This window comes from Rhipicephalus sanguineus, chromosome 5, assembly GCF_013339695.2.
Source record: "Rhipicephalus sanguineus isolate Rsan-2018 chromosome 5, BIME_Rsan_1.4, whole genome shotgun sequence".
Taxonomy (NCBI): Eukaryota; Metazoa; Arthropoda; class Arachnida; order Ixodida; family Ixodidae; genus Rhipicephalus; species Rhipicephalus sanguineus.
The window spans coordinates 13,509,006-13,527,585 of NC_051180.1; positions in this window are offsets into that span (position 1 = coordinate 13,509,006).

An 18,580-nucleotide genomic window follows, 5' to 3' on the forward strand; every position below is an offset into this window, starting at 1 on the left:
CAAAATATCCCCTTCATGTGCGAATTATGATGCACTGTCTACAAATGTGTCAAATTCACATACCATAATTCCAAGGCACTCAATATTACATTCCCAGAAAGAAAATGAAGTAATGTGTTTTTTTGCGTCAGTTTCTGTAATTGACTGTAATTAGCATGTAATTAAATACTTCTTAATTCTGCAGTCAGTCGTGTTCCATTTTGACCTAAAAAGAATGAAATCATAGGCTCCAAATGTGTGCGCAATTAGTTTTGGTTGCATTCATTCCGAGGAAAGAAAAGTAATACTTTTGATGTTCGTTCTGGAGCGCGGCACGTCGAACGACCCGTCGAATATCTGAGTGCCTTCACCAAAGTGATCGGCTACAGTCATACGCAGCACACTGAGTTTACGTCAAAACATATCGACTATGCAGAAGGTTCAGTTATGGTGCTCGACTGCTGACCCGAAGGTCGCGGGATCGAATCCCGGCCGTTGCGGCCGCATTTCGATTGAGGCGAAATTCTTTAGAACCGTGTGCTTAGATTTAGGTTCAAAGAACACCAGGTGGTCGAAATTTCCGGAGCTCTCCACTGCGGTGTCCCTAATAATCATATCGTGGTTTTGGGACGTAAAACCCCAACAATTATTATTAATATGAGGTTCACTTTGTTTAATGAGCAATGTATCTTGCTCTCTTTTGGCCATAGGTTAACACAACTAGCATAAACAAGTTGCGTACATAGACGTAGCCACCACCGCTGAAGCGGATATCAAAGAACTCCGCTTGAACTGGGGTCAGGGTGACAGAGGTTGCACCCTACATCAAGGTATTAAACGGGAAGACCGAAACGCAACAAAGGTCAGTAGTACTTCTGCGTCGCAAAAAAATTTCTTATGCGGAGAAGGGGCAGCTTCTCTGCTTACAAGCGGGCCTCACCTGCGCTACGCGGCTCACATTGCATCCGTCGCGGAGCCGAAACGTCTCCCTTCTAAACATCCAATGTCGCTCGCACTTGTGCGCGCGACCATTGTAGGCTTGACTCCCCCTATTACCTAATAAATTTCATTCAGTAGTATACATTGCGAACACTGAAAAATAATGATCACCAAGAGGTTGACAGTTTACATGATGTGTGTGTCAAGATGTGACGTTTACACCAATGATGCTCCCTATCAGTAGTACGTGTACATCCTGAATTTGTTAATCAAGGGGAGCGTAGCACAATTCAGCGCAATAGCGAGAGGAGAGTAGAACAACAAAGTCGAGAATGTAATAGAGATGGTGTCCAGTGGCAGATGGGCAGAAGTCGGCAGAAAAAATGAGCAAGCGTCATAGTCTCACGGCTACCTCATCTGGGCAAGCACATGAGTCAGGAAAAAAGCAAAATATAAACAGCAATAAAGAAGGATCTCCAGTATCTGAAGAGCTTGATCGTCTGATCGCGTGACTCAGCTGAGTGCTCAGGGGTTACTCGATGCGTTATTCACTTGTCGTCGCAGTGAATTGATTTTAACTAAGTGGTCATCGGCATTATGTTCTTTCAAATAAAATCTTACTGTCAGCCTATGTGTTGTCTTCTCCTGTTCTGTCGTTTGGTGCTTTTCCTAATAAGATTCAAAATGCACCAACAGCTCAATTTTCAGCTCTACTGAAAATTAACAGTTGTAAACAACGATCTCGTGTCAAAAACATTCTGATAAGGATAGTTCGGGACCGCTATTGAGAAGAACAAGTCGAGAATCCGCTTCTGTGCCAATGCATACAGCAGCTAAGAAAAATAATCCGGACGTGTGCTAGCGGGCGGTGTCGAATAAAAATGTAATAAACGGCTGCGGTGAACCCCTCGGCCTCCCGGCATCAAAGAAGCCACGGCACAGCCGCAAGGAATTGCATCTATACACGTTCGGATCTAAAAGCGGAGACGGAATGGTGACACGGGGGAAACACGTAGGAGGGCGTATCAAATCGGAAACTGCAGTTCCGTGTTGTGCTCCGACGTTCGAGCAGTGCTGCTAGTGACGATCGTCGTTCCCAAGTCGCTCACATCCGCAGCACCGCAAAGATAAAGCATGACATGTCACTTGTACCTTTAAATATACGTCGTTCCATCGCTATTTTATGCTCATTTCATAAATATCGCTACAGCATCGGGCCATCTGCCTTACCTTTGGTAGCGCGCCCAGTGCAGGGTAGCATACCTGTCCCTCTAGACTGATCAACATCCCTGCCTTTCCTTTCTCTCCTGTTCCTTCCTTCACGCATTTCACGCCGCTCACATAATCAATACAACATTAAGCGCATAAACGGGCAAACTAGCGCTTTCAATTCATCAGTAGTACTTCCACGAGCCATTGATACGTGGAACGATCTTCCCGACAATGTTGCATCCATCTGCAACCATCACGCATTTCATGATCAAGTGCGGGAACATTTTCTGAAATAATGCCGTATCGTCTTAATTATTTTGTATTTCGCGAGGTCTTCGTGCATTGTTTCTTTTTGTGTGTGTGTGTGAATGGTGAATGTTCGTTTCCCTTTGAGGAATACGTGCTGTTTCTCTGTTTGAAATCTTATCCTCTGTATTTCTTGCTGATTTTTCGTCCCGTGTAATAATTTCTCATTTAGCACCATGTTTAATATCTTTCCATTTATTGATGTGTCTTCCTTCTATTTGCTTTATGCCTGTCTCCTTACTCAAAGCGCTCTTTCGAGCCGGTAAGCTGTCTTCAATAAATAAATAAATAAATAAATAAATAAATAAATAAATAAATAAATAAATAAATAAATAAGCGTGGGGTATTCAGGCTGCGGTAGTGTGTTAGAAAGTTACCCACCGTGGCAGCTTAACAAGGCTGTACGGTGTTGCTGCTAAGCTCGAAAATTCGAGTTCGATTAATGGCCACGGCGGCCGCATTTCTATGAGGGCGAAATACCATAACACCCATTTACTTAGATTAAGGTGCACGTTAATGGACCTTAGGTCGCCAAATTATTCTGAAACCCCCAAATGCGGCGTGCCTCCTAATCATATCGTGGTATTTGCACGTAGAAGCCCTGACATTTAATTGTGTGCAGAAGTTGTGCATCTAAGAAAAAAATGCGGATAGCAGACGTGCTGGCAACGCTACACGTGCACTTATATGTTTAAAAAAAAAATGCGTGAGAACCGAAAAAAACATGGCTGATCCCTCTGTCATAGGAATCGGTATAACACGAAAGTGAAACGTGTCTTCACAGAAGTAGTGCTTATTGTGTAGTGATGTGTGAGAGCTTGTACAATGTCTATTCGTGTTTGGCAGCTATAGCACCGTTTGACGTGGATGCACCCATGTTGACAGCATGTCTCTATCGCGACGACTAACGCCTATGATCATAATTAAACCGTTGTGGTAGCTGACGGTGTGAACATATATTTGGACACAGCGAATCGTGAATCCCGCGTAAGGATGATATCAACAAGCTCATAATCAACACTGGTACTTGGTATGCACTTCTTCAAAGCGTCGTCAATTAAGGAGAGAAACGGCACGATGTGCGCTTTCTAGTAATGGGTAGCCGACGCCTGTGCTCATGCATGCATAACACACACTGCGCTTCAGCAACACGGGAGGTAGAGGTTCCTAGCCTGAGCCGCAAACGCGTGCGTCCCGCTGGCCTCTGTCTCGCAGGCGCTGCTCTCGCTCCACTATAGTGGACTAGAACCATATATGTTCTAGTTCACTATACGCTCCACCAAGGCACGACATTCGCCCGTCGAAATCGCGTCCTTTCTGCAACGCATATTGCAGCAGTTTTGTTAGTCGGTTCTCTCGCAATTGAAGCAGTCGGCGGCGGAGAAATCCCGTTGGTGCACGTGGAAGCTGCACTACTCCGATGAGCCGACGCACGCTAACACGAAGCCAAAGGCAAAGAACGTAACTGCGTCAAGGGTGCCTCGGCGACGCCAGCGCGGCCAGTCAACCTCTCTGGTATCGAGACGCTTTAACCATGACTTCCGATATCGCGTGCAATCTCGGAGTAAGCGCTAGTAAGTGTCGATCGTGAAGCATTACTTCTTTTCACATCTCACAGACGGTGACACCGCCCCGCTCCGCCCGCCGCGAAAAAGAATGTGTGAAAGATATAAGGCGCGTTCGCGCCGTGTCCAGCATCTCCCGAGTTAGCTCAGTCGGTAGCGCGTCGGGCGCTTGCCGTCGCGGCCGCAACGTCGTAGGTTCGATTCCCAGCGGGGTATCTTTTTCTTGGTTTTTTCTTTCTTACCCGTTGGCGTCCATTTTATCAACGTCATATCCGTGACGGATGTACTTGGTGGACCCCGGCATAAAACAATTTCGTGTTAAAATCTACACTAGGTCCTACCGCGCCGCTCAGATTCTACCACGCACGGCAACTGCAACGCTTCGCAGGTCTATCATCATGCCCGAACAGCAGAGCAGGTGCAGTGCTACCCGCACTGCGTAAGATGATTGACTCGAATATTTTACCAGTTTCTTTTTATTTTATTTTTCTTCCTTCTTGATGCAGATATGACCATCTCTCAAATGCTACCGATCATCACTCGTTCGACAACACACTTCATCGTATAAACAACTCGTCTTTTCTGAGCATTTGCATTTTTGTATTGCTTAACATCGCGCTTTGTCTCGATAAAGTAGAAATATCCCGAATGGCGTTAGCTTAGCCGCCTCTGTTGTAAGAGGCGATGCATTCCCATCAGTATACGAACGGGAACGGTTCAGCGTTAAGTGCTTTCTGTCTGCCGTGAAAATTTATGAAAGTGACGCATTTTTGTTTCCTCGCCACTGCCTGCCGCTCTGCTGATGAACTTCTCACAAAACAAAAAGAAAACGTTCGCGGATGCACCTCTATTTCCCGCTGAATCGGGGCTGATTTGATGAGCTGCGCCGCGCGGCGGATTGAGTTGCGAAGACACTGTATTGGGAACTTGGTTTTCAACTAATCTCTTATAGCACACTCGTTTGCGCCTGACACGCTGCTGCGGTCTGTGATGAATTGGATGTCAACAGAGATCGGGTGTTCTTATTTTTCGCGTGCGGCGCACTCACATAGGGCAAAGGTTGCAGCGACACGTTTTTCCGCGCATCATTGACCCGTAACGGACGAGTCCCGCAGCGCAAGCCGGAAACCAAGCAAACACAGCTTGATCGTGCTTCGCTGCATCACAACTGGGGGCACAAGGGGCGCCACTACCGCAGCTTCTGCTCGTGTTATTTCAATGAGAAACGTAACAAAGTAACTTGAACGAGAAAGGAATTCTACAGGGCTTTTAAACGTGGACTGTATACACCGCGGGCTCTGTTTGTGCTCTCTTGAATGGTGCATTGGTGCACGCGGTCGCGAACTCCTGTTGCCAGCGAGATTAGCATGGCGGGGCACCAACGCTATAAAAACTGCCGTGTGAAACTTACGATGTGCTTCATTACCATTTGGACTTCCACCTGGTGTTGACAACTCGTCATTCGGCGTGCTAGCGTGTACAGTCGCGTTCAATATAACTTGCAACACGGGAGCGCGTGGCCTCACGAGCTTTAAGCTCACCCATGGCTTCCCCTATTCGTTATTTCCACAACTAAACGCTGTTCGTCTAACTTGGGGATGATCCCAAATAAGAAAATATAATTTAGTTGTGGAAATTAAGGCAAGTTGTAGCCATGCGCCATCTTTGAACTCGTGAATCCACGCGCTCCCGTGTTGCAAGTCATATTGAGCGCGACTGTACCTTTCCTTCACATGCGTTGTCTTTCTATGAAAAGCTGTGACGGTCACAACAACAAAAAAAATTATCACACTTTAATTTTCTTTAATGCACTCTTTCATGCGGAAGATATTGCTGAACCGAAACGGCGCTGTTGCGTTGTCCTCTTAGTGCAATCCCTTTAAAGACACTTAAAGTGTGAATACAAAACCGTAAAAGAAAAGACCAATCGCTTCGTGTCCTGTGCTGTTTACAGCGCTTACCTTACTCTACGACGATGCATCCTTGAACAACGGCGGCACGTATACAAGCGAGTTGGGTAAAAGGGTAGTTAAGATAGCGATAGCCTCTCGAGGCGCAGCAAGGTCAAAGATTAGCCGAGTTTGCATATGTAAGGACTGCAAGAAGATATGGGACAAAATAAAATAAATCAACAAGGAGCACCGCTACACGCCAACATCAGTTGTATAGTGCACAGCCCTTCCGAGCTGCATGCCCCGCTGTGAAGCCCAAGGCCTGCATTTCGAAAGGATTATTTTGATACTACCCTATAGTCATTGCTTATCGTGCTTTCCGCCGTGTAGCAACCTTGGCAAATAGCAGCGGTTCGGCGTCGCGTGCGTCAGCGTTTAAGCATAAAGTAAAGGAAGGTTTGAATAACATTCGCCATATAAGACGCGTAATAATTTTCTTGTGCTGAGAGGCTCCTTTTTCTACTTTCTTTTTTAAAATGTGGGGATGCTGTGTGTATACTGGCGTAGCTATGTGCACTAAGTTGTAAATCAGTTCTGCGGAATCCCGCATGGTGGCGGAAGGGTTAAGAAATAGAAATTGACAACCACCCATTTGTAGAACAAAGCTACAAGAAAATAAATACCGATTTCTCAGAAAGATTGCTTTTTAGTTACCGAAAAATTCGTTTTTGTTCGATCCCCGGACCAGGACGATTTTTTCGGCAACTAAGAAGCAATCTTTCTGGGAAATCGGTAGGGATTTCCTTGTGGCTTTGTTCTACAAATGGGTGGTTGTCAATTTCTATTTCTTACGTGCAAGTTGTCCTGTCACCGATGAACCGCTGTTGGGAAACGTGTTGATTCAGCGGCATTCGTATTACAGAAAAAAAAAAAGAACTGACAATCTGGCCTTGCGTGTGTTTACAGCAAGATTTAAGCATGGGTAAAGAGAAGAAATATTCCTCAGCATCTGAAATTACTGAACTTATCTGGGCCGCTTTCTCTTTAGGGAAATGCTCTAAAGTGCTGACTCCTTAGTTTTCCTTACAATGTAATGGAGCTTTTTTTTTTCTTTGTTCTTGTAATCGATGAATGACTTACTATAGTCAAGTATGAAAGGGTAGATCTGCTGTTCCTTTTGGTAAAACATACTTCTTTCCCAGCGATTAACATTCGTTGCAATGTCGACATTCTCGAATCCTAGGACATTATGACGAACTTTTAATTTTTACCGGAACTTGAAGGAAACATCACCTCTTCCCCCCCAATACTTCTATTTCCGCGCCCTTTCTACTTACCGCAGCACAACTCATAATGAGAAGGCCAGCTGTTTTGCTGTTATATACTGCATTAGCTTAGCTTAGTCTTTTTTTGTTGTTGCTTTGTGACTTTAAATGAAATTTATTTACTATGAGGAGCTAAAGGTTACAATAATTTCTTAGGAACTATAGGCCACGCAAGGAATCAAAAGAATTTTCGCGCAGATGCAGCGGCCTCACACCTCACGTTTTCTCCACCAAACCCCGACGAAAACACGCACAACCGGGTGACAATCCGGACAAAATCTTAGAACAATTTTCGACAACAATGTGTAGCCGCTGTAGACGAGATACTAGACCCTCTACGGAGCCGTAACGCTGCGACCGCTTAATTGTAACTTAAGGCGACCCTCGGGACCTCACTGTTTAACGGCTCGCTTAAGGAAGTGACACTTGGAAGCGTTACATGTTTACTCGCTCAACGCGACGGGCCCGATAAGGCCACGCGAATGTTTCGTTAATGAGCTGTGCGTGTACCTTAGGAAGAGGACGCGGAAAGTTATGTCGCTAATGTAACTAGCATTTGCCAAGGTTAAGTTGCTCGACTGACATTATCAAGCTAGAGGGAATTTGCGCCCCCTCTCGAATGGCACGAAAAGGAATCAGTGTGCCGCATCGCACCTGGCACAATTTACCGGCATTTCTGTATTCACATCAGATATCTATAATATAAAGCTGCGCTTACTTTTTAATAAAATGTATAAGATTTTTCCTTCTCCTTTAGATCGTGTCTGTATTGCGAATCAAGTTTCACATTATATGATATAAAAATAATTCCTCGGGTTTTACGTGCCAAACGAGATGGGGCGTGCAAGGAGGTGGAGCCTATATAGTAGGCACGGGGGCAACTCTTCGGGCTGCTCCTACGTGCAATAAAGAAGAAATTGGGGCAGCTACCCACTAGTTGTGCGAAGGCTGAGGAGAAAGCGGAGCTGGTGGCGTTCCCCTCCTCCTCACCCTCGCTTCCCTTTCCCACCTCTCGATATACTGCACGTGGCATGCTATGCTTCCTTTCTCTCTCTTCCTCTTTCTTTTTCTTTCTCTCTCTCTCTCTCTTTGATTCTCTCTCTTTATCTCTTCCTTTTTCTGTCATTCTCTCTGTTTTGTCTATCTCTTTTTTGTGTCTTTCTTCTCTCTGTTTCTATCTTTTTCTTTCTGTCTCTTCCTTTCGCTCTCTCTCTCTGTACTCGTTGTCTCGCCCATCCGAGTTACTGCATCCCACGCCGCACAAATCGACGCCTCCTCACCCTCACTACCCTTTCCCACCTCCTTGTTACGCTATACTATACAAGGCTATGCCTGGATAGCCGAGTGGTTAAGACGCTCGCCTTCGGATCATGGGTACGCGGGTTCGAATCCCGCCTCGCCAGGAAATTTTTTTGTCAGGAATTTCTCTTTCTCTCTTTCTTTCTGTCTCTCTCTTTCCTTCTCTTTCTCTCTCTATCTCTCTCTCTCTCTCTGTAATCGTTGTCTCGCCCATCACAGTTATTGCATCCCACGCCGCACAAATCGGCGCACGCGCTCTGGGAGCGTAGCAGAATATGAAGAAGAGGACGAAGAGAGGGCGTACCGGTTCATGATTATGATAATTTCTGCTCGCGACTAACGTGGATTCTCCGAGCTTAAACATCTTCGCTGTTAATGGAGGAACACCCTTGGAAGAACAATGTCATAGCATTACAAAAGCACTCGGCATGCTCCCTTGAGTAGGTCACAAGTTTTACACAGCTACTAACAACTGCAGTTCAGAAATAGGAAGAAAACAAAATGCCCAGATTCCTATGGGTGATTCGTCGCGCCTTCCTCTCTGGGACAGGTAAGCGAGTCAGTGTGGGCATAAAACTCAATAAATAGTCAATGCATGGAGGGGGGAAAACGTGATACCATGAGATGAATCATATTTGTACCGTGTCGCAAAAACACGAGTCAACTTAAAGTTATAAATGTAAACGACTGGTTCTCACACAACAAAATAATATTTAAAAAAAAAAAAACGAAAGCTCCTGGCACGGCCCGCTGCGGGTCCGGTCTGAGCGAGTGCTTATTTTGAGACGCGGCCGGATAGAGGTGTGGGACAGGATTTCCTGCCCGCCGAGTTAAAGACAAACGGTGCACATGTTCTGTTTGGACACGTCAACACTGGTTAGCCGGAAACACGGTTGCGTGCAAAGCGAGATGTCGCAAGCATCTCTAGAGGCCGGCAATCGCTTCGTAAGCCAAGAAAAAATCTAGCGCGAAGAGCCGTTTAAGAATTTGAAGAAGCCGGGCAGGGACGGCTCACGTGAAAGCTGGCAACTACCTCACTAATATTCATTCATTCATTTATGCGGGAATAAAAAACCATTTCACTTGTGAGTGGTTTTGGCAGTGATACAACACACATCTAAAGGGCGAGTTGCCTCATATGCTAAATAATCAAAACGTAAAGCTGATCTCTTCCAACGCTTTGCAGACGAGTGTCATATAGCTTAGGGAAGCGCATGGATTTTACTGAAGAACTTCGCGTGTTTTTGTAGTGGCGAATTTTCAGTGGTCTAGTTCAATTAAGCGTGATAACTTTTATTGAACAAATACAATACCACGGCAGATGATATGCCCGTGCTGTAGGACCGTAGAATAAGAGTGAGGCCGATTGAGATCGTACGATGGAACGGCACTTGCAATTGTGTCTGCGGTAAATGATGGTTCGCTATCGCGGTCGGAGTTTAACACGTTAAAGTGAACTGCCATCTTTAATCAACAGCCACGTATTGTTTAGTATACACAACCACCCATGCGTAAAACTGCGGGGGTCGAGCGCCGCCCCCGGATAATAATAAAGTTCTTTGCCTGCCTATGTAGTGCTTGGAACCATATATATACCTGATGTAGAAAGAACCAGCACCTTATTACGCATAACTGGCTTGTTGTTTCGCCCACATCGCGTACTATTTATTTATTTATTTATTTATTTATTTATTTATTTATTTATTTATTTATTTATTTATTTATTTATTTATTTATTTATTTATGTGCACCGACAAAAAGAGAAATATCGCAATGATTTTGCCTAAGAAAGTACGCCACCTAAACAGATAAAAAAGCGCGACTAAAAATTACATATTTTGTTCACAAAAAAGGAAAACCAAGACATATAAGCGAAAATTTTCTAAAGGTGAAAACTGGAGATATTGTATATAACGAGATAGATATGTTTGTACCTGAAAAAAGAGAGAGAGGAACGGACCGCGCATTGACTATCAACACCCTTCTGTCTGGAGGCTCGTCTATGTGATTAAGCATGCATTGGGGCGCTCGTCCCTGTAAGCATTAGAAGGCGCTAGGTTGTGGGTACCCGTAGAGTTACTGTATATGCTACCTTTAGGTAGAAGAGTTGCGCGCATGTCTTCCAAAGAGCGCTAGCAACCATGCGCTGCGGAGAAGTTGATGCTCGGGCAAATTTTTGTATTTCTTGACGACGCCGCTGCAGTTAACCGGATTGACACTAGTCATTGACAGCCAAGTTAATCACCGGCCTCCGACACACCAAACATGTCGCTCGGCGACATGGTAAGCATGTCGCCTGCAAGAACGGAGTTCGGCTTCTCCGCATAGCTACGGTTGCTAATCGTACGTATACGCGCAACTCTGCTTGCTCCCTAAAGGTAGCCGTGTTTTCTTTCAAGACAGATCGACAAGGACACAGAAAGAACTGCGCATGTTCTGAACCTGATCTCATCGGTGCACAACGCTCGTGCTTGCGCTTACGCCGCGGGAGGCGATGCTCTGCTGCGCTTCCATTGAATGGCGCCCATTTCGTTTTTACCGATTTTTCCCAAGCACAATTGGCCGCATACTTTCCAGCAGGGCATGGACGGCGAATCTGCAGTAGCAGAAAGGCTATCGAACCGCCACAGAAATACCCAGTCAGGGGCTATGAAGACTGTTTATCTCAGCACCATTATCGGAATGAGAGGCATCATGGTGCACATACGCAATAACACGCCCAACACCACGCTCTCGCTTATGCCATTGGCCGTGTAGAATCGCCGCGTGAGTCAAAGCTCCACCGGTGCCGGACGCCGCCCGATATAGCTCGGATCCCCACCTCTGTTGCCGTGAGAGAAGGCGTGCGCGGCGAGAAATACGATCGCCAAGCTTTGTTTGAATAGGCGTTGTGTTCACGAGCATGTGCGCTTCGGGGAGTGTGTTTGCGTGAACGCACAGGCGCAGAGAGTCGATGACCGCTCCAAGTAACACCTGCTACGCTGGATCATTTTACGAGCCCGACTGATATGGCGGCGAATTCCAGGCCTGAGCGCACGCTGACATCACGAATGCGCGGTTCCTGCAGCGTGAGAAATGTGGAGGTGTGCGGCGCTTGTCCGGGTGCGCTCCCTCTCCTCCCTAAACGTGTCAGGACAGCGGTGACATTTTCGAAAGCGCCGTTGTCATTGACATCAGCGTAAGTATACTTTTGTGAAATAATATAGACCTTTTCACAGACGGCCTCTCCGGGCGCCGCCATAATCCTCTCTGGGCCGCGCTAAATATGCGTGACCCCCCAAATATGCACTACCGAGGCTGTAACGTCAGCCTTTGTACTCCCGTGCGCAGCTCAGCATGGCGGCGTTCTTCCTCTCCTGTGAAAAGGTCTAAGCCAGGGTGTGTGTGTGTTTTTTTTTAGACAATACAGATTTTTTATAAAAATTTTATCACACATGCTCCTGTCGTTCTCGCACATGAACGCAATGTCGAGGCGTGGATACTCTTCTGCAACTAAAATGACACTGACGCGACTAATTGACAAAACTCGCTAATTAACGTTTTAATTATCGACTATAGTGCACTTAGAAAGTTGTATGGCGGGCCAATTTATGGCATTACGTATCTATGTATTTTCTAGTAAAGGAACACACCGCCTAATACTTACGTATGAAAGTTGCGCCTGAGATATGCGTAATATTTGCTTTTTGATCGACAATGTTCACAAGTATGAACGCAGCTACCAGTTCAAGATGGCTGAGCGTTCAGCCATCTTGAACTGGAACTAGGCCTTTGTACTCACGCGCTCAGCTCAGAATGACGGCGTTTTTTTCTATCCTGCGAAAAGCTGTACAACAGGGTTTTTCTTTCTTTTTTAGACAATACAGATTTTTTTATAAAAATTATATGACACTCATGCTCCTGTCGTTCTCGCACATGAACTCAATGTCGGGGCGAAGATACTTTTCTTCAGCTAAAATTACACTGACGCGACTAATTAATAAAACTCGTTAATTAACGTTCTAATTACTGACGACAGTGCAGTTAGAAAGTTGTAGGGCGGGCCAGTTTATGGCATCACCATTTTTTAGAAATCATGAAAGTTGGATGTAGTTCGAGATATTCATCATCAAATTTTAAGGGCGATATCGTAACTAATGACGCCCGGCGCGCAGGAAACGTGGCTTATCCGTTACGTCAATATTTCCTTCCTCAATGGTTACGTCAGGCCGGAACTACCCGTGACAGGGAAGTGACGAAATTGAATCAAGGAGCGCCGAAGTAGAATCTCATCAGGAAAATCGGCAATCATTCTGAAATACTCAAGTAGACAGCACAGCTTATTGTTTGCTTGCGATGTGTAGTGCTTGTCTGCTTCTTTCTTAAGCTATAAACAATCGCGAAAAACTATTTTGCCTGTCTGCAAGAAGAAGCACCGCAGTGGCCGAGCTAGTCCTGATGTGTCCCCCTTGTGGACTGTCCACTTAGGCCGCCGCTGATTGGCTGGAGCTCGGCGAACAGCGCGATCCCTGTTTCCGGTTCTTTTTCCGCAACGTCATTTTGACGTCACGAAGCTTTCACAACTCTCGACACAAACGAGAGGGACGGAATGCGCTTCACCGCAACAAATGCAGCCCCCAGAGATCCACCTTTGCACGCACATCTCGGTGCATGAGCTCTGATAACGTTAGCCCTCGAATTAGGTTTAATGCGACCGCCCACATAACGCACCTGTAAGATCGGTATGCATTCCCTGCATCGTTCTCAAACACTAAACACGTTCATATGCAAGTTCAGACTTGTCAAGTTTGTTTAGGTGTCCTGTTACTGTTCATTTTATCCACTTTCTTTCTTTTCACGCTGGGAATGTGCTGGCGGGTTCTGTGCGTCGACGTGGTCAAGAGCGCCATGACGTCATGGCTTGCCGCTTTTTCGAGTAACTGAATGCGCTCCGCCGAAGTGCATATGTCCACAAGGCGGACACATCGAGAATAGCTCCCCCCGAGTTTTATGCTTCCCAGGCAAGGAACGGAAACTTTATTGTCAAATCAATGAGACTTGAGTCCGGCGCCTTTTTAGTGGGTCTGGGCACCCACCGCAGACGCGGTTTCGAGACCTTGTCTCGAAGCGGCTTCCTCGGCAAGGCTGATATTGCTGTTTTCTTGCATACAGCTCGAAAGAAACAGGTAAGCACCAAACAATGCACGCAAAGGCAAGATGATGCGCTGGCACAAGTGAGATGACTTGCCGCTTTTCACGAAAAGATACGGCCGGGACGCGCCTTCATTCCAATTTCGTCACCTCCTTGTCATGAGTAGTTCCGGGTCTGACGTAACAGACTGGTCGCGCTTCTTGCGCGCCGCGCACGATCACGCAGTTTCGATATCGCCCTTGAAATTCGATGATGAATATCTCGAACTACGCGTGCAACTGTAGTGGTTTCTAAAGCATGGGTATGCCATAAATTATCATGCACTACAACTTCCAATATAAACAACTGCTCTCAAGTCAATAATTAAGAAGTTAATTAACGAGTTTTTCTTAATTAGTAGCAACAGTGTCATTTTAACTGAGGCAAAGTATATCCGAATATATATATATATATATATATATATATATTATATATATATATATATATATATATATATATATATATATATATATATATACTGTCTTTTCGCGTGCGAAAAGACAGTCCCCGGGCAAGAAATACCACGCAGGCAGAAAGACTGACGCAGGTCTAACAAGATGGCCGCGCGCGCCAAAACCAAAAAGACTGAGTGAGAGCGCGCGTTGTCTCAAACGACTTCGTTTGTTTTTGCTGGATGCGTGCTCGTGCTCGCCGCAGTTCATGACCACGTGGCATTCCCCCACTGAAAAAAAAAAAAAAAACATCGCCCCGATGTTCGTGCAAATGGACATACATAAGCAGAAAAGACCAAACGAGCACAGTGTGGGCACTTCGCAAATAAAGTGATAAGGCCGTGGCACAGTCCCCCCCCCCCCTGAAAATTTTCAATTTTGCTTGCGTATATATACATGCACACATACAAACGCACGCACGAACGTACATAAAGTATGGTTGAACCCCCCCCCCCCCCCCGAAAAAAATTTCTGTCTACGCCCATGAAGCGTCGTAGTTGTGTGGCAGCATAGCATCCAGCATGGTTTGGACCTCACGCCCGTAGACGAGACGGGACGGCGTGAATCGTCTTGTTTCCTGGATGGCAGTGTTGTATGCAACTGTTACGTACGGCAGGACCTGATCCCACGTCTTGTGCTGATCATCCGCGTACATAGATAGCATGTCGGCGATGGTTTTTTTCAATTGTTCCGTCAAGCCGTCAGTCTGCGAATGATACGCAGTCGTCTTGCGATGGTTCGTGTCGCTGAGTTTAAATACGTCATCAATAAGCTGGGCCGTGAAAGCTTTCCTCTATCAGTGATCACTAGAGACCGGATTTTAGGCAAATGCCTATTTTGTTTCTTGCGTTCCTATCGTGCCACTTTGATATATGAGCATGAATGAGAAGTTAAGGGCTTTTATAGTGTTTTTATATTGCCTATAAATGCCTATTTTGTGGGTTCGTACCTAAATGCCTATAAGTGCCTATAAATGCCTATTTTCGAAAAAAACGGCGCCTATATGAGCGCTATTTAACCTCAAATTTCGCTTTTGAGTGCAGTTTGAGACCGTTATTCATGTTACCGGGCAATATTGACCTTTCGAAACTCTATGGGGTACAACCTAGACCTCTAGTTCAACCAACTTTCGGAAAAACAACCACTAGCAGCAATGAAATGGCACGCGCCAGCCATACGGCGTCGTGCTGACATTACGCGAGCGGTTGGAGAAAAAGGAGAGGAAAAGACGCTATTTCTGCAACCCTGAATGGAAGCCCGTCTCAGCGTCTGCAGGGGAATGGGGAGAGGGAAATAAGTATGAGAAGAAGAGGATAGTGGCGTCCATTGCCGAGGACGAGTCCGGTTGTCCAGTCCAGTGTCCCCAAGGAAGTGAAGAACCACCTTGAAGACCTGGGTGTGGCGGGGGGTGGGGGGGGCAGGGAACAGGAGGTCCCTCTGTGCAGCCGCGGGAAGGTGGAGAACGAATGCGAAACCATGGAGTGCCGTCAGGGGAAAGGCGGGTGTAGATCAAAATAAAGAAGAAAAAAATGCCAGGCCTGCGCTGAAACCGCAGCACAGTCGCAGCGAAAGCTAGAAGAGCGGCGTTTCTAGAGCCCATTGTAAGCTCTTGTTGTTGTTGTTGTTGTTGTTGTTGTCCTCTGTGCATGGCTCATACCCAATGCAGGGGATTGGCCGAGTACAGGGTGAATTTTGCTAATATCATCTTAAGGGTGTCGTTCGTAGAAGCTATTATTAACTAATATAATGAGTCGATGTTTCAGTTATTGGTAATGAAATATTTAACTCAGGCAGAATTTAGATAGATATTCTTTTAGACTGTCGAATGAATTCCTCAATAGCGAAGAAAACATCCCTGTGGCTGTATCCCAGAGTGGTGGCCCCAAAAGAAAGTATAACCGGCTCTGATACTTCCAGGCCCAGCTTTCGAAGAGGTGGTTCTATGATTCTTTTCCTCAATGTCGTAAACCGGCGACAGGATAAAAAGAAATGACCGATTGTTTCTCTTGGGGCTACTAATACAAGTACACTAGCAAGGTACCCACTACGCCATAAATCAAAATTTTTGTGAAGTTGGGAAGCGCCTACTAAGCCATTATTCGTCATTCTGCGGAGAAGCGAGGCACCAGCTATACACTCTAAGAAAAAAAAGAGTATGCGTGACTCTTTTCGGAGAGTTCTGACTTGCCACGTATAGGACTCTCTTTAAATAGTCACGGTGACTCTCTTGGTGGGTCAGGGTCGGCTCGCTCTAGGAGAGTCCCCTGACCCGCTGTGCAAAGACTCTCATCGGGAGGATCACGTTACCACTTATAGGGAGTCAGACGACTCTTGCCGGTAACGCTCCTAGGGGGGTCAAGGGACCCACACCGAAGCATCAAGCGACTCCACAAGTATTTTAAGCTACTCATTTGATCCTTGCTCTACTTTTGTGCGACTACTGTTGAAAATAGTGGAGTATTCATTTTAAGCAAGTCCAATAATACTTGCCGTTCTGCCCAGCGACTGTAAAAAAAGAATAGTTCAGTTTTAGCATTATTTTAATAAAACTCGTCAAAACAACACATATTTTCCAGCAAAGTTATATAGAAAGCGCGAAAAGATGGTCTGTGATTTCCAATTAAGAAGTTTGGGTATTCCGCATTTACATGCTTCTATGAGTATAGCCAACTAAAATGTGTGACTGTGATGTGCACAGTGTCATATGGTGCTAAATGAACAGCAGAAATCGCCATCATGTTTCCATATTTATTCCTTGTGATTAAGAATAAATCAAAAAGTGGTGACGGCTTGAGGCATCAGACTTGTGGCTTTCGCTCCTGTCCAGCGTGAGCACCATGAAAAACGGTATCTGAAAAGCAGAACGTGATATTATGATGACAAAATGAAATTGCAGTAAAGGTTTGCAAAACCTACACAATAAGTGGTTCACACAGACATAATAAAGGCTAACAACAAAACAAGAAAGCACATCCTCCGGCAGCCAGGGGCATGCCGTGAGCGGTTATTGACCGCATGTTTTACAAACGTAACCCATCCTTAAATACTCAGATAAACAGATGCGAGTACTAGGGCCCGAACGACACCCAGCGCGTGCGTACGCCGTCTACGTCGAGATCAGACATGTCATATGCTAGAATTGGCGCACATAACTCCCACAATCACGTACACTCACTCGATTCTGTTATAGCGCCCAACGTCATCGCAGTGTATGCAAACCACGAAAACAGCAAACAGAAACGAGGGAAGAGAGTGCACGCCGGCGGCCGCAACAACGCGCGCCGTCGAAAGTCTAGAGCTTTTTCACTTTACCGGCGAGGCGTGTCCAACTTGAATGACTACCGCGTACGTTCTGGAAGCCACCGTACTATATCTGCACCTCAAACTACCGTCTTTAAGCAACAAAAACCATTACATATAGTGCGTCTGAGCGTTCTGTACACAGGCTTTCTTTTTTTTTTTTTTCACGTTCCCCCGCGTGGAAGCACGCTGCACACTCAAGGTCGATGGAAATGTTATTATGAAGTAGACTAAAGCATGGGCGTCCGCAGGGGGGTGCAAGGGGGGGTGGCTGCCCCCCCCCCCTGGAATTTCGGATAATATCTTTCTATGCAGTAGCAATAAGCTGCACACGCGTTCGTTAGCACACAAAAGGTCCGCATATGCGCATGAAACGGCTTTCAGGATTGCCAGCAAACTTTGCGCGTTGTTACATATTATTGACTAACCTTGCCGGTCAAGTCACGGTAGTGACCCCCCCCCCCCTCCCACGCCACGGATGCACGCCCCTGGAAAAATTTCTGCGGACGCCCTTGGACTAAAGTGCATCTCAAAACGACATCTTGCACCTTCAGTAGTGCAGACAGGACGTGCGATCAGCAAGAAATGACCCTCGATTATTGTTTCCATCGCTCACTTTATGGGAGCTTGTACAGCAACGCGCATAACGGTGGCAACTCGTTAACTAACAGCTTTAGTTGGGCATCCGCAACAGCCCCGCGGATACAGGCTGGCAGGTTCCGCAGAGCTGGCAGGCAGGTTCCGCAGAGCTGCTGTAGACGCCCAGCTAAAGCTGTATAATTAGTACCTACGAAAGCAGTACACTCACCGTTAACTGGCGCCCGTTGTCGGTGTCCGCAGCTCCATGAATATTCCACCCTCCAAGCGTCACTTCGTGCACGGCTCGAGCCGGCGTCAACACCTTCAACACCACCGAAGACGCGCAACCTACGCAACCACGCAATGCACGCAACGCATTCCAATATACCACGAGACTGAGACACTGAGACGACTGAGAGTGGAGAGCGGCGCGCCACCCCGGCGCCAACCCCGTCTACGTTGCCGAGCAAGGCGCTACAACGGCGCCAAAGGGCGAGCGTGCGATATGTATGGCGTATACGGCGATCGCAATGCCCATAAAGTCCCTGAAACTTCGTAAAGT